This window comes from Anticarsia gemmatalis, chromosome 11, assembly GCF_050436995.1.
Source record: "Anticarsia gemmatalis isolate Benzon Research Colony breed Stoneville strain chromosome 11, ilAntGemm2 primary, whole genome shotgun sequence".
Lineage (NCBI taxonomy): Eukaryota > Metazoa > Arthropoda > Insecta > Lepidoptera > Erebidae > Anticarsia > Anticarsia gemmatalis.
In genome coordinates, this window is record NC_134755.1 from 8117986 (window position 1) to 8130696 (window position 12711).

At 34.5% G+C, this 12711-nt stretch overlaps 1 protein-coding gene and 1 long non-coding RNA gene across 3 annotated transcripts in view; one reads left to right on the plus strand and one right to left on the minus strand.

Annotated features, from left to right (window-relative positions):
• Positions 1 to 12711, plus strand: part of LOC142976607 (uncharacterized) — a 94262-nt gene that overhangs the window by 47609 nt on the left and 33942 nt on the right. The gene's annotated exons all lie outside the window — the stretch shown is intronic.
• The window catches only part of LOC142976610 (uncharacterized), a 47290-nt gene that overhangs the window by 12900 nt on the left and 21679 nt on the right, over positions 1 to 12711 (minus strand). The window contains exon 2 of the long non-coding RNA XR_012959666.1: positions 1538 to 1728. This is a non-coding gene — a long non-coding RNA (uncharacterized LOC142976610). The remainder of the gene's footprint in view (positions 1 to 1537; positions 1729 to 12711) is intronic.

Consider the following 12711-nt stretch of genomic DNA (forward strand, 5'->3'; position numbering starts at 1 on the left):
TACAAGTATAATACGATGTAAGCTTATTACGAAACGGTAATGGAAGCAATAAATTACAAAATAATTGTTCGCCGTCAAAGCGATCATCTCGATAAACAACAAAGGAATCGCCGCTTTCGATCGAAAATCGATACGGGTTTCACGCGATTAATGAGTTAAATGATATTTACTTGAAATATGCATGTAATAAGATGTTATCTTTTTTCTGGTATACCTATTTGATTGAAAACACAGTTAAGGGCATAGCTCATATCTATGTTATTTGAAATTTGAAAATAAACTCCGAGCTATCGAAAACTACTCAACCCAAAAAAAATTATTGGAAGAGCATCACCCAATATCAGAAAAGGTTTCGACCCCTTTCGCTATCTTCCGGTTATCGAATAGATAAAGCAAAAAACACACCTTCGATACGTGGGAAAGGTAGGGCGTGTCTTTAGATTAAAATAAAAGCGAAATTATGCTTCGGCATTGAAAGGGTTAATTTATTATTCGTAAAGATTGAAACTTATACGGCTGATTGACATGAATAGCATTTCTGTGCAGAGCTTATCACAGTCTCCGATCACTTGCCGTGTTCAGAAAGCGAACTGTTTGTTTACATAATACTACAGTTTAGATTGATTCTGATATCTAAAGCGATATCGTATTCCCTAGGTAAATAGACAGGATCTAATGCATACAGAATACGTGTAATTTTACTGTTTGTTGAAGTTTGTTCGAGTTAAATGTTGTTTAAAGATTACTAATGCAGAAAATTATCTGAACTACTGAGACTTTTAAATAAGACTTAGTAGTACTTAGTTGTTTTTGCTCAGGCTGATTTGTTTTTTCATTGAAAATTCTGAAATATTTTTCTTTTGTGAGATCTGTTTGTCTGTAAAACGGTTATGCATTATGCGGTATGAATAGTTCTAGGTACTGAACGCAATGACGTGGTGAGCAATGTTAAATTATATGTCAAAGAGTAAAAAATACTTTAAAAAATAAATCTATCAGACGGACGCACTTTATTCGAACTCGAAGTCAATTTAAAGAAAAATACAATATGTTGTCTAAGCACGTACTGACTTTATCATTCGCTTTACACAAATGTTCAAATATGAATTTAAAAATACTAAATTCTGCGATCCAGTACGGGGCACGCATTCGTTTACATATCTAATTATGTAAACACCGGCGGGTTCCGTTTGAAATTGGAACCTGTCTGTCAAAGCGGAATGAACGGAGCCAATCAGAGATAAATAACCGTCGGTCCGCGAGCGTGGCCCGTTTCATTTGCATGTCAATGATGCGAGGGGGCGGTGAACTGAGGTGCGCGGGCGGGGTCCCGGGACCCATCGACTTGCAGGTACAATACCATGTGATAGGACTGTTTCCGTCGAGATCATGTTACTTACATAGAATAAAAATTATTATGTATGGATCTCAATGACGTGTAAGATGGACTATTTCACCTTTCAACACTCTCAATGAAAACAAAGGTTGATGAAACCATTGTTTTGCTTCGATAAAAATATTTTAAAAGATTTTTTACCTCAGTATACTTTCTGCTTACAAATGAATTTTGTAAAATTTTGCTGAGCCTTATTTTCGTAAGTCAAATAAAGCTGTTGAGTTTCTAATACACGGTCTGGGAGCGGGTTCACGACCGCTTAGGTACACTTCAGCGGGTTGCTGAGTCGAGCCAAAATGTTCTGCACCGCTGCCGGCCAACCAGTATCTTATCTAAAAGAGAGAATTTTAAATTAAAAAACGAAGAAAATTGCACTGTACTCCTCAAATGTTACGCGATACTTGCAATGTAACCAAAATCATTATTATTTAGGTGTAACTTAAGGTGGCAATATATTTATTACTTCAAACCTAATTTGGAATTTTTAATCCCGTAATATTTAAAACATTAAAAGTATTTAGAGGATTGTTTACACTTGGGAGCTAGCATATAATAACCGTATTGAACCAACACATACATATACATATTATATGCAAAAGAGAGATGGTTTCTTGTAGCTAGTGCCTACGCAACTATGAAAACCAAGCATTCTATAATATAATCGACCAAACGTCCTACGTCTCGTCTCATACACAGTAATAGAGATACTTAAATGCAAATAATAGATACAGATACAATATTCGATAGAGGAAAACAGTTGACAGCGAACATTGCTGACTCGTCACGGGCCGTCAGCCATCATTTTCATAAACATAAGAATATATTTATGATAATTTTAGTATCTTCTAGCTCTTGTCGGCAACTTCATCTTCGAAGATATCTATCTACTTATACAAGGAATAGTTACTGCGTATAATTCCGATATAAAGACAATATCAGCAACATGAGTACATGAAATTCATGCAATCGACAGAAATAACATACAAATTAATATGAACAACCAATCTAAATGAACAGTTCTAAAATACCACTCGCGTATAATAAATAATAATATGAATTTATTTAAAATAAAGAACTGATATTACCGATCAATAAGCAATCACATTCCGTGGTTCACAGTAGGTTGCGTCACCATAAGACTAAAATCTGACGTTTTGTAATCGAACAACACGTAATGGATGCTACGAAAGTTTTAAAGAACGAATGTATATCAACATTAGCATCAGATTGTGGAAAGTATTAACATACAAAGATAATAAAAACATGACAAGTGTGATGTCGAGATAATCTAAGCGCTGGGTCCACCGTAGAGTGCGTTATTCGGCCCCTTGTATAATATTCCGATCGGCTGACGACCGAAGCCGAACGTGGTCGGATACCGCGTCAAAGAATATTGCCTTTGTTATATCTAGACAAGCTTGTTAGTTTTATGGTAACAACCGCTGTTTATATCGAAAGAACGCCATTGTGAAAAATATCTTATCAGATTACATTCTTATGTCAAAGAGTTCCATGCAGCTAGCCATTTTAGCTTGTCACGTCTTAATTGCAAATAATATTCCATTTGATCTGAAATAATTTACTATATATGTTAATTTAAAGACTATTGTATCGTATGTATATTATGTCAGTCATTTTCCTATTACAAGGATGTTAAATAAAAAATCCTACTATCATAGTTAGTTACTTTGTGTGATCTCCTTGACAACAATGTATCTTTCATGACTTAATAGCCAATCAATTAAAACCTATTAAAATCAACTCAGGGTTTTTGCAACAATTAATTCTATATACTTCAAGTTTTCACTTAATAAGAGAGTACCTATAGCCATACAATGTAGTAACCGCAAACGAGTAGATCGATTACTACTATTATCGACAAATTTTGTATGAAAAATTGATCAGTGCCCCTAGCAGGTGCAGTATGGACAAGTTTTATACATTCAAAAGTCAAATTTTGGATACTCCATATTGTCGGCTGTAGGAAATCAGGTAACAGTACCAGCGGGTTTATCACGTATCTCAGTTGACAAATAGTGTACGTCAAATTGATTTTCACTATTCAGTACATTGCTGCTTTGACGTAACGTGATAATCACTATAATCTAACAGAGGATGTGCAGCATAGTGGCTTTCAATAATAAAATAGTTGTCAACTGAGATACTCAGAAACCCGCTTATTTCAGTCGTGGTACAATAAGATTGCGGCTCTTAATAGGCACAAACTGGGTCAATGTGTTTTCTGCAGCATGTTTAATCTATGCGAGGGTCGGTTATTCAAGTTAACCGGGAGCGTCATTTCGTCCATGGAGTCCATTGGTCGAATACGTGACCTTGCCAGAAATTCCCTTTTGTCCGCAAACTATGATTTTTTCATTGATTCTATGTACTACGGTTTACGGGAAAATAGGGAGAGTAAATACGGAAGCAGAATGAACTGTTCTTTATAAATATTAATATCATTGAAAATAATACATAAGAAAAGTAACAGTATGCTTTTCGTATTGCTTCAGTTTTATACTTGAATGTGTAGATTGATGTCATTTTAATATCACTTCTTTTTAATACAGATTGGGTATAAATAAGGTATTTATTGTCATTATATTAATCAGTCAATAGATATCACAAAAATAAGTATTTTCATACACAAAAGGCCAGGATTTTACGAGAATCCGTTTTATTATAATGTAGAGTACAGATGATATTTACGAGTTTTGTTTCAGTAATGAACACAGTGACATAAATGTATCGATACGTTTACTGCCTATTTAACATCGATTATGTGTCAGTGTAACAGGTAATAAAATATTTAAGTACGTCTTAAATATCTTTAGCAATCTCAAGCTGAATGACGGTGGCAATAGCTAAACTTTTGATGGGAAGACCTTTCTTTTGTTGCGAAAATAATTAGACTTATTTTTTTCCATAAAATTGTACAGTATTTTTTTTACCGTAATGAGACATATGCAATACGATAAAGAAATTTCTTTTTTTTTTTATTAATAGCAATATTTTTAAAGAAGAAAGTTGTTCTATATTTTTGTGTACAATTTAATTTTTATTTAGGTAACATCTTTTCGCGTTTACGATCGACAGATGAAGACATGAATTGATTCGATGAATTATTACTTTTATAAAACATCGTAAGATCGCCTCCGTCTTTTATTTCAGAGAAGCATAAATCTATATCAATTCATCGACAATTCATTATTTTCTTATTCAATTGATCAGCGATTCTTCCATATTGTAAAAGAAAATAAAACTAAATGTTGAACATTCGATACGAAGGTTCATATAGAGTTCATAATCGTGCTGCAGTAGGTATGATGACGTAACGCCGAGGTAGGGAACGTAATGTGAGGAGAATTCCAATAGGTAGCGCTACTTGTGACGGTTGAGAACACTGCAAGGGATCCATTGTGACATTTGTGTAGTTTATTTACGATTGTTGTACTTATGTAGGTATAAATAAGAACTTTGTTTGCTATACTCGTTTGCAAGCTTCTTTTTACATAGTTTAGTGTAGTTTTTATTATTGTATGTGTAGTCAGATAGATAAAGCAATATATTTATGTATGAAATTAGTACGAAAAAAGGAATGAAAAAATCACAGACAGAATCTTTTTGTAGAGCAGCTGATAGTCTCGTTTTTGCAAACAAAATAATACAATACAATACATTTATTTTATTACACGATATGAGTTTTACCAAACAACATTCAATATTGTTGAACACACCTGCTCTGCACTATTTTATTTAAAATATTTCAGGCAAAAGTTTGTTCGGAATAATATTACAGAACGTGGTGAGTTCGTTCCCTACGTGTAGGTGGCAGCAGGGTGAAAGCTACAAATATAGCCGGGATACGGGTATGGGCGCATGTTTTATATTATTGAGGCTCCAACGGCCGACGACAGGCAAGTTTACCTTGTTTACACACAACCCAAATATGTTTACTATACTATGTACCTACCTACGTACGCATCTGTGCTGTTTTGCAGAATTCAAATACACGCATACAAAATTGTTCAACTTCTCAACGCCTTCGCTACTGTAATCAATTTAGACATACACGATTAAATTCCTTATAACATAACAGTTTTTATTATTTTTATTACAGTAGAAACGACGGTTGATTGTGAATGCGTCGGCTTTATCGACATTTAGCTCTTTATATAATAGTTGAAACCGATTCTGTGTTGTGGAAGGTGTGTTTAAATATGTTTGCTATATGAAAACGCCATTGAGTCGTACGTATTATTTTCTATATAATTTGATAAGCCGACTAAACTCTTTAATATGTAGCGTTTTATAAATTATACAGCTTGTGTAAACGGTTATAAAATCTTTACCAAAAATATGCTTAGCTATGTATCCAGTGTTATATTCGGAAAGCCCTCAATATGATCGCGCATCTACTTACATAAATGACAAACCCGCCCGATCCAATATGAAGTTAAACATTTGCATTTGCGAGAGCGACGGTCGTCGGGCCCGAATATCCTTTCATATAACATTGAACAAAAACAAAAACATTGTTTGGCCAGAAACTGGCATCCCCTGATTATATTTGAACAAAATATTCTTCGTGTACCGTGTACACACAGTATAATAAGTCTCTTGGGCGGACAAATGGAGCCGAAAGGAAAACCATCGTGTCTCGTAGGATGTACTTACGCTTTACGTGATCCGGGTAGATATGTATGGAATAGAATGGACAAAGGGAAATCTCTTGAGCTGTATTAAGGTGTAAAGGTAGCTATTCCCAAATGGTAAAGTTATTTTCTCGTATTGCGCATCAGGGACTGAACATACATTGCACACGACTCAGAAATTGAATGTCGATGGGTGGATGACAACATAAAAAGAGGATGTTGACGGAATGACACAAGCGCGAGGGGAGCCGCCTCTGATATGGCTTTTAGCACTAATCAAATTCTTGCAAAGATCACATGCGGCGTGTTCTATATCTACTCATAAGCCAAATTAAAACCGGTCTGTAATCAAGGTCTACATTCTTGAGCGGTACTGTTAATACGTTCATTATGCGTCTACGTTCTAATACATTTTAGTCACGAAGTATATTGAGCCTCTCTAAATCTACGCATCGCTCCTATCTTAAAAGAAACCAAATCAAATGTATTTATTTATTTTCTGACAATAATCTCAAAATACGTCGAATTGCGAAGAGTAATTCAAATTAATTGACTCAACCAAATTTAAAACTGAAATTACCTACTCGTCCAATTCTCTCGGGTCAAGTCGTGTATTATGAAAATTTCTCGTTACCCAACAAGGCTTAATGTTAACTTATTGGGAAACACAACCATTATGAACGCAAATTTGATTCGTAATTCCAAACAAATGGCACTGGAAAGAATTTATTTAATCCATGTTGTTCCAAAAACTGATGCTGTGAGTGTACAGTTTCGCGAAGAAATTCCGCTTCAAGTGTCTCCGTGGATCGCGGGTGTTTAGCAAAAATGGTCCCTGTTCGCGAATACAGAAAGTTGATTATCTTTTATTGTTATTTAAAGATGTATTCAGGGACAAAGGACGCGAGTTGCGACTTTGTTTTGAAGATCGTAAAGTTTATATTCGTTCGGTAGGAGTTGTTTTGTAAAATTGAGAGTAGCGCACCGCCCGTCGTGATGGGACCGCCGAATATTGCGACCCTTATTTATGTCCACTTGAAGTTTGCCGTAACTACGGCCACATTGAGGCACAACGTTTTTTGCAAAACACGCATCGCTAGGACGCGGAGCAATCTGGTTAAATTGGATTGCCCCGATACCACCGTGCGTATAATTAAACATGCATGTATAATTAATTCCGTATGTAACATTGAGGATATGTCACATGTGCATGCCAAATTAAAAAAATATTTTTTCTTTTTATAAGTTAGGTATACGGAATGGTAATGAGGTCCGGGTATTTTGTAACTATATCCATGTATATAATCTTCCCGGTAAATAGTTGGAACTAAGCAATAGAGTTCGTGTAGCAAAGACCTGCGTGTCTAAAAAATATCAAATGAACTTGCAAATGTAACTATGTTGGTTGAAGGAAACACGCGAGCCGATGCCGAGATAAAAGGAAAATAAACAAACTATACCTACGGAATCTATCGTAACATACCAGGATAAAGTGAAGCAGGAAAATATTAGATACTAAGGAGGAGAATACTACAAAACAAAATATTTTTCCCACAAGATAAGCCTCTTATTCTCCCCGAAAGCAACGGCTGGAAATCCAGCAAAACAATACGGAACGAAAATTATCCCGCTAAAGCCCAAAGCAATAGAGCCTCACACTCATACATTTCACATGGATTTCTGAATAACATTACAGTGTATACGCTCCCCTTTTTCTATGTTTTATATTCTGGTTTTTTGTTGACGTAGCTTGGTCGAGTTTTATTAGACTGTGGTGCAAACAACAAAATTAAGAGAACGGTAGATGGATGCACGGAGATAAATCTTCGTCGTTGCTACTTATAGAGTGTGGAGTTTTGTTGGAAAAATACGCTCTAAAATCATACTTATTAGCTTCTAACTACGTTGCCTTTATTTTTCGGTTGTGTTTTCATTTTCCTTCTGGATGGTAGGTATATTTCGATAGAACTATACATGTATCTACAGTCTTATATCAACATATTTCGTAACTGCAGGGTAGGTAGAGCAATCTTAAAGGGTTTTTAGGTAAGACGGGCCGGGATTGCGGTAAACTCCGACTTCCGTCTCGGTTTGATTACCATTCGCCCCTCGAGATGTCTGCCTGCCAACCACAGATGTAAGAAGCTTAACTCATCTTAAGAGATTTGAGACTAAAATTATTTTGAATTTGGGTTCCATGCCTAAGGTTTAATTGTTCTTTTGTTTCATTCTGCGACATTTTGTTTTCCGTACTCCTTGTCTGGTGACAGACAAAGAAATATTTTAGGTTTAGTAAGCAACATTGAGTCTAGAATATTTGTGGGATTCCTACGTAAATTTATTAAGTAATAAGGCCCCGGGCGAACAAAAATATCTAAGTTTTGCGAAAATTATTTGAATATTTTTCTGTTGAAATCAGAGTATGTCTCGAGTTACGTTGTAGGTATAATAATTTAATTTATGTTGCTACTTATATCGTCGTCTTTTTGTGAAGCTAAGTTATAATAATTTATGAGATGTATAAAATAAAAGGAACAAGGAGAGAGTTGTACAATCCATAGCGGGTCTAATTTTGTTTCCCGTACCCTTTCATACATCTACGTAGCAACAGTAGGTATTATCTAAACCGTGAAGGATGAAAACGTATCTGCCTAATACTGGTGCCCCGCTTCATAACGGACGATATGCTTTGTTCACACTTTAATAAACTCCGACAACATACAAGTACGAACGCTGTTTAATTTCCTTCACGAAACTTGTACGAAGTTTGAAATAAAATATTATGTTACATGTCAACCTACTCGGTTTACAGTTACCTAGTAAGGAAAAGGGTATATTAATATAATTTATGTCTTGTACAAATTATTTAAAAATGTCTGATGGAGTTTAGAATTGATTATAAACCGATTTAACATCTAATTTATGGGACAAATGATAGATTATGCGCCCACGCCTCTAACTGGTTTAGTAACTGTTCAATTGTGTGATTCATAGGCCGAATTTAAAATAAATATATGCGTAGATCGAGATACAAGATAGGTACGGGCTCAATTTATGTATCAAGACATTTGTATGATTATATATGTGAGGTATAATACATAGTGAATTTTGAGTGCTGTCTCAAGTTTGAGGATTAATCAAATTGGGCTATTTATTTCTTGTGAGTTTGAAAACAAGGTTATAAATCACTCTATATTGCTATATTAGGAATGTTCGAAGTAACTGGTTCGGTAAGTTTGTTCGCATAGTAATGTTGCTGGAAAGTATCTTGCGTTGGCAACGGAAGCCATTTTGGCAACGAAAGATTTAGAACATTTTGGCTCACAGTTCGTATACTTATTTCAATGCGAATAGAGATCCCATATAGAGGAAACTTATTCTTGTTCCAATACCTATTATGACTGCGAAATGTATATGTTACTGTAAAAGCCCGAACTGTGGTAAATCCTAAGATTTTCCGGTAAAACCTAAGATTTACCAACTCTCAATGGTAAAAGTCCGAACAAGCCAGAGTTTAAAAACTATGTTACGATATATAAAAAAATCCTCCTTCATAACTATGTTTATAACTATTTCACGGTATAATTATATACTGTGACATAGTTATAAAGAAGGAGTTTTGGGCATAGCGACATGGGTAGGTTAGGTTAGAAGGCTAAGGTGGGAGCGAGCGAAGCGAAGCTCCCACCTTAGCCTTCGTGGTTATTTTTTTTTAACCACCCAGAAGGAGGAGCCCCGCGAAGCGGGGCTCCGGCGACATCTCGATATCATCAAGTGAATATAGGTAAAAGTTCGAAATAAAATAATTGTTCGGACTTTTACCATTGCGAGTTGGTAAATCTTAGGTTATACCGGAAAATCTTAGGATATACCACCGTTCGGGCTTTTACAGTAACATATATACTCTTTTTATATAGGTACTACATACGAAAAAAAAACGTACCTACTTATGTTCAAAAACAACCAATTTAAAAATGCATTTTAAATTATAGCAAAAGTTCTCAAATATAAATAATTAACAAATCGTTTAGTAAAACAACTGTCGTGAATTTGCTTAAAAAGTCTAAGATACCTACTTCTAATTTGTAACCTACTAAGGAGTAAGGAGTATAATATACAAACATTCTAAATCTATATATACCCCTGCTCTACAGTGAGTGTCTAAAAGGTCATTGGATATAGAACGTCCAGTCATAACACACGTCACATTCAATGCACCACATAAATAATAGCCCACGAACATTGTTCCGTAAGTGCACTCGGCCGTCTACAGACTAGATAAATGCCCTCCGTAATGCATCGTATACTAAATTCCTTCAGTTACCAGATATTGACAGGGGTAGTGGAGTGTGTAGCGCGCTTAATATTAATCAATACTTATCTATACTTAATATTATAAAGCTGAAGAGTTTGTTTGTTTGTTTGAACGCGCTCATCTCAGGAACTATTGGTCCGATTTGAAAAATTATTTATGTGTTAGGTAGCCCATTTATCGAGGAAGGCTATAGGTTATACATCATCACGCTACGACCAATAGGAGCAGAGTACCAGTAAAAAACGTTACAAAAACGGGGGAATTTTTGAGCCATTCTCTCTAATGTGACGCAAGCGAAGTTGCGCGAGTCAGCTAGTCTTAACCTAAGATTACATTGGACAAGCGAGACATGACTAAGAGAAAAGTTTGTCAGTACTGTTGTTAAATTTATTGTGATTGATGAACAACTTTTAGTATTTTAGTTTTTGATCCGTTTCATTTTTGTACTGGATTTTCTAGATTTGGTATTTATGTTTAACAATCTTTGTATTTAATAAAAACTTGTATTACTTGACATTTCTTAACGACTTCGTGGATTTCTTCATTTCGCGCTCAGGTACCAAGTAGGTATACTGGTATTGGTACTATAACAGGTTACAGTTTGTAATTGGTTCTTTTAGTTCGTAAGTTACACGGCATATTTAAGAAAATGTCTTCCTTTAAATCGGTTGAAATTAAAATTAACTTATTCTTTTAAAATATATAAATATATTGTAGCTGACATTCAAGCCACTGAATAATTCATATTCATTAATTATAATGTGTATTTACAACTTTATAAACATCCCTATGGGCTTTACAAACTAGTCAGTAATTCACCAATAAATTGTTTCACTTGTTCACTCAAAATAATATAAACATTCACATATTATTGTAGCCTCTAGTACGAAGTGCATCATAAAGGCAATATTCTACATCAAGATATTGTACAACGTCTAATAACGTTAAATGAAAAAGCAACCAGTCCAGTGCTTAAAGACATAATATGTTGTCTGTCCCTAGAGTGAATGTAGCTATACGGCTAGCTACTGTTGTGCAACATTCCTTAATTTATGTGCTCCTGGTATACTAGACTTTCGGATCTTTGAAGTTTTGTCTACAAATGTTCAGAATAGTGTTTTTCAGTAAAAGATATGTACACATTATAAATCTTTACTTTATAATAGGCATGACAATGCAAGAAAACTTGTATATTTTTTTATAATATCATATTTCTGAATAAACTATTCTAATATCTTAGAACAAAAAATAATTTTAATGGCGTTTCGCCTGACAAGGTGAAGAAATTTCCCTTTTTAAAAGTATAAAATTCTTATATTGAAGATTTTTACCCATGACTTTTGTCACGGATCATAGAATCTGTTACTACTAATGCAACTAAATTCCTTAGAACCTGCTAGTTTAATTGCAAAGTAAAGGGGAATAACAAAATATATTATCTTATTTATTTGCACATAAACCTACATAAACGACCTTACGATGTCAGTGTTAAGGTCACATCAATGTTTTAACAAGTCATTGTTTCTAGTACATTTTTATCGTTTGGTAATAAATGGGTAGGTACCTACGATTAGTTGTCATATCATTTATACTTTTATGTATGTAAGGAGCTTTTCAATTGATAATTTATTAGGCCAAGTAATAAATAGTATTATGAAGACCTATAATGTAGGTATATAAGAGATAGAGATAGGTATTGAAAAGTAATTGTGACTTATATAATTCAGTCTGCTTTATAAACGCATACTAATTTGCGTATCCCACGTTTGACATTAAAAACATAAAAGTCCATTAATTTGGAATATTGGTTGGTTTAAAATAAATAAATAAAAATCCATTTAAATTCCACGATTGGGCAAGCATCTCCTTCTAAAAAAGTAAGGCATAAGAGGCCTCGAGTCCACCACGCTGATAAAATAAAATATACAAATGCAATACTATCAAGTTAAGAGATAAAATCTTAATATTTTAAACATGCTACTTCATACTTTGCCTGCAACAAACAGCATATGTTGTTCTAGAGAGTACGAGTAGTGGAGTAATTAACAAGAAGCCCGGCAGACATGCACCTCTCAGACTAACCGTGCGTTTCAAAGATCACTCAACACATATAATATGTATACACATTTAAACATTTTACTTTATGAGATCCAATATATCTATACTAATATTATAAAGCTAAGCTAAAAGAAAAATTCAGTGTTAGAGAGCCCATTTATCGAGAAAGGTTATATGCTATATATCATCACGCTACGACTAATAGGAGCACCAGTAATTTTTTTTACAAAAACGGGGAAAATTATGACCCTTTCACTGTTATGTGACGCAAGCGAAGTTGCGCGGGT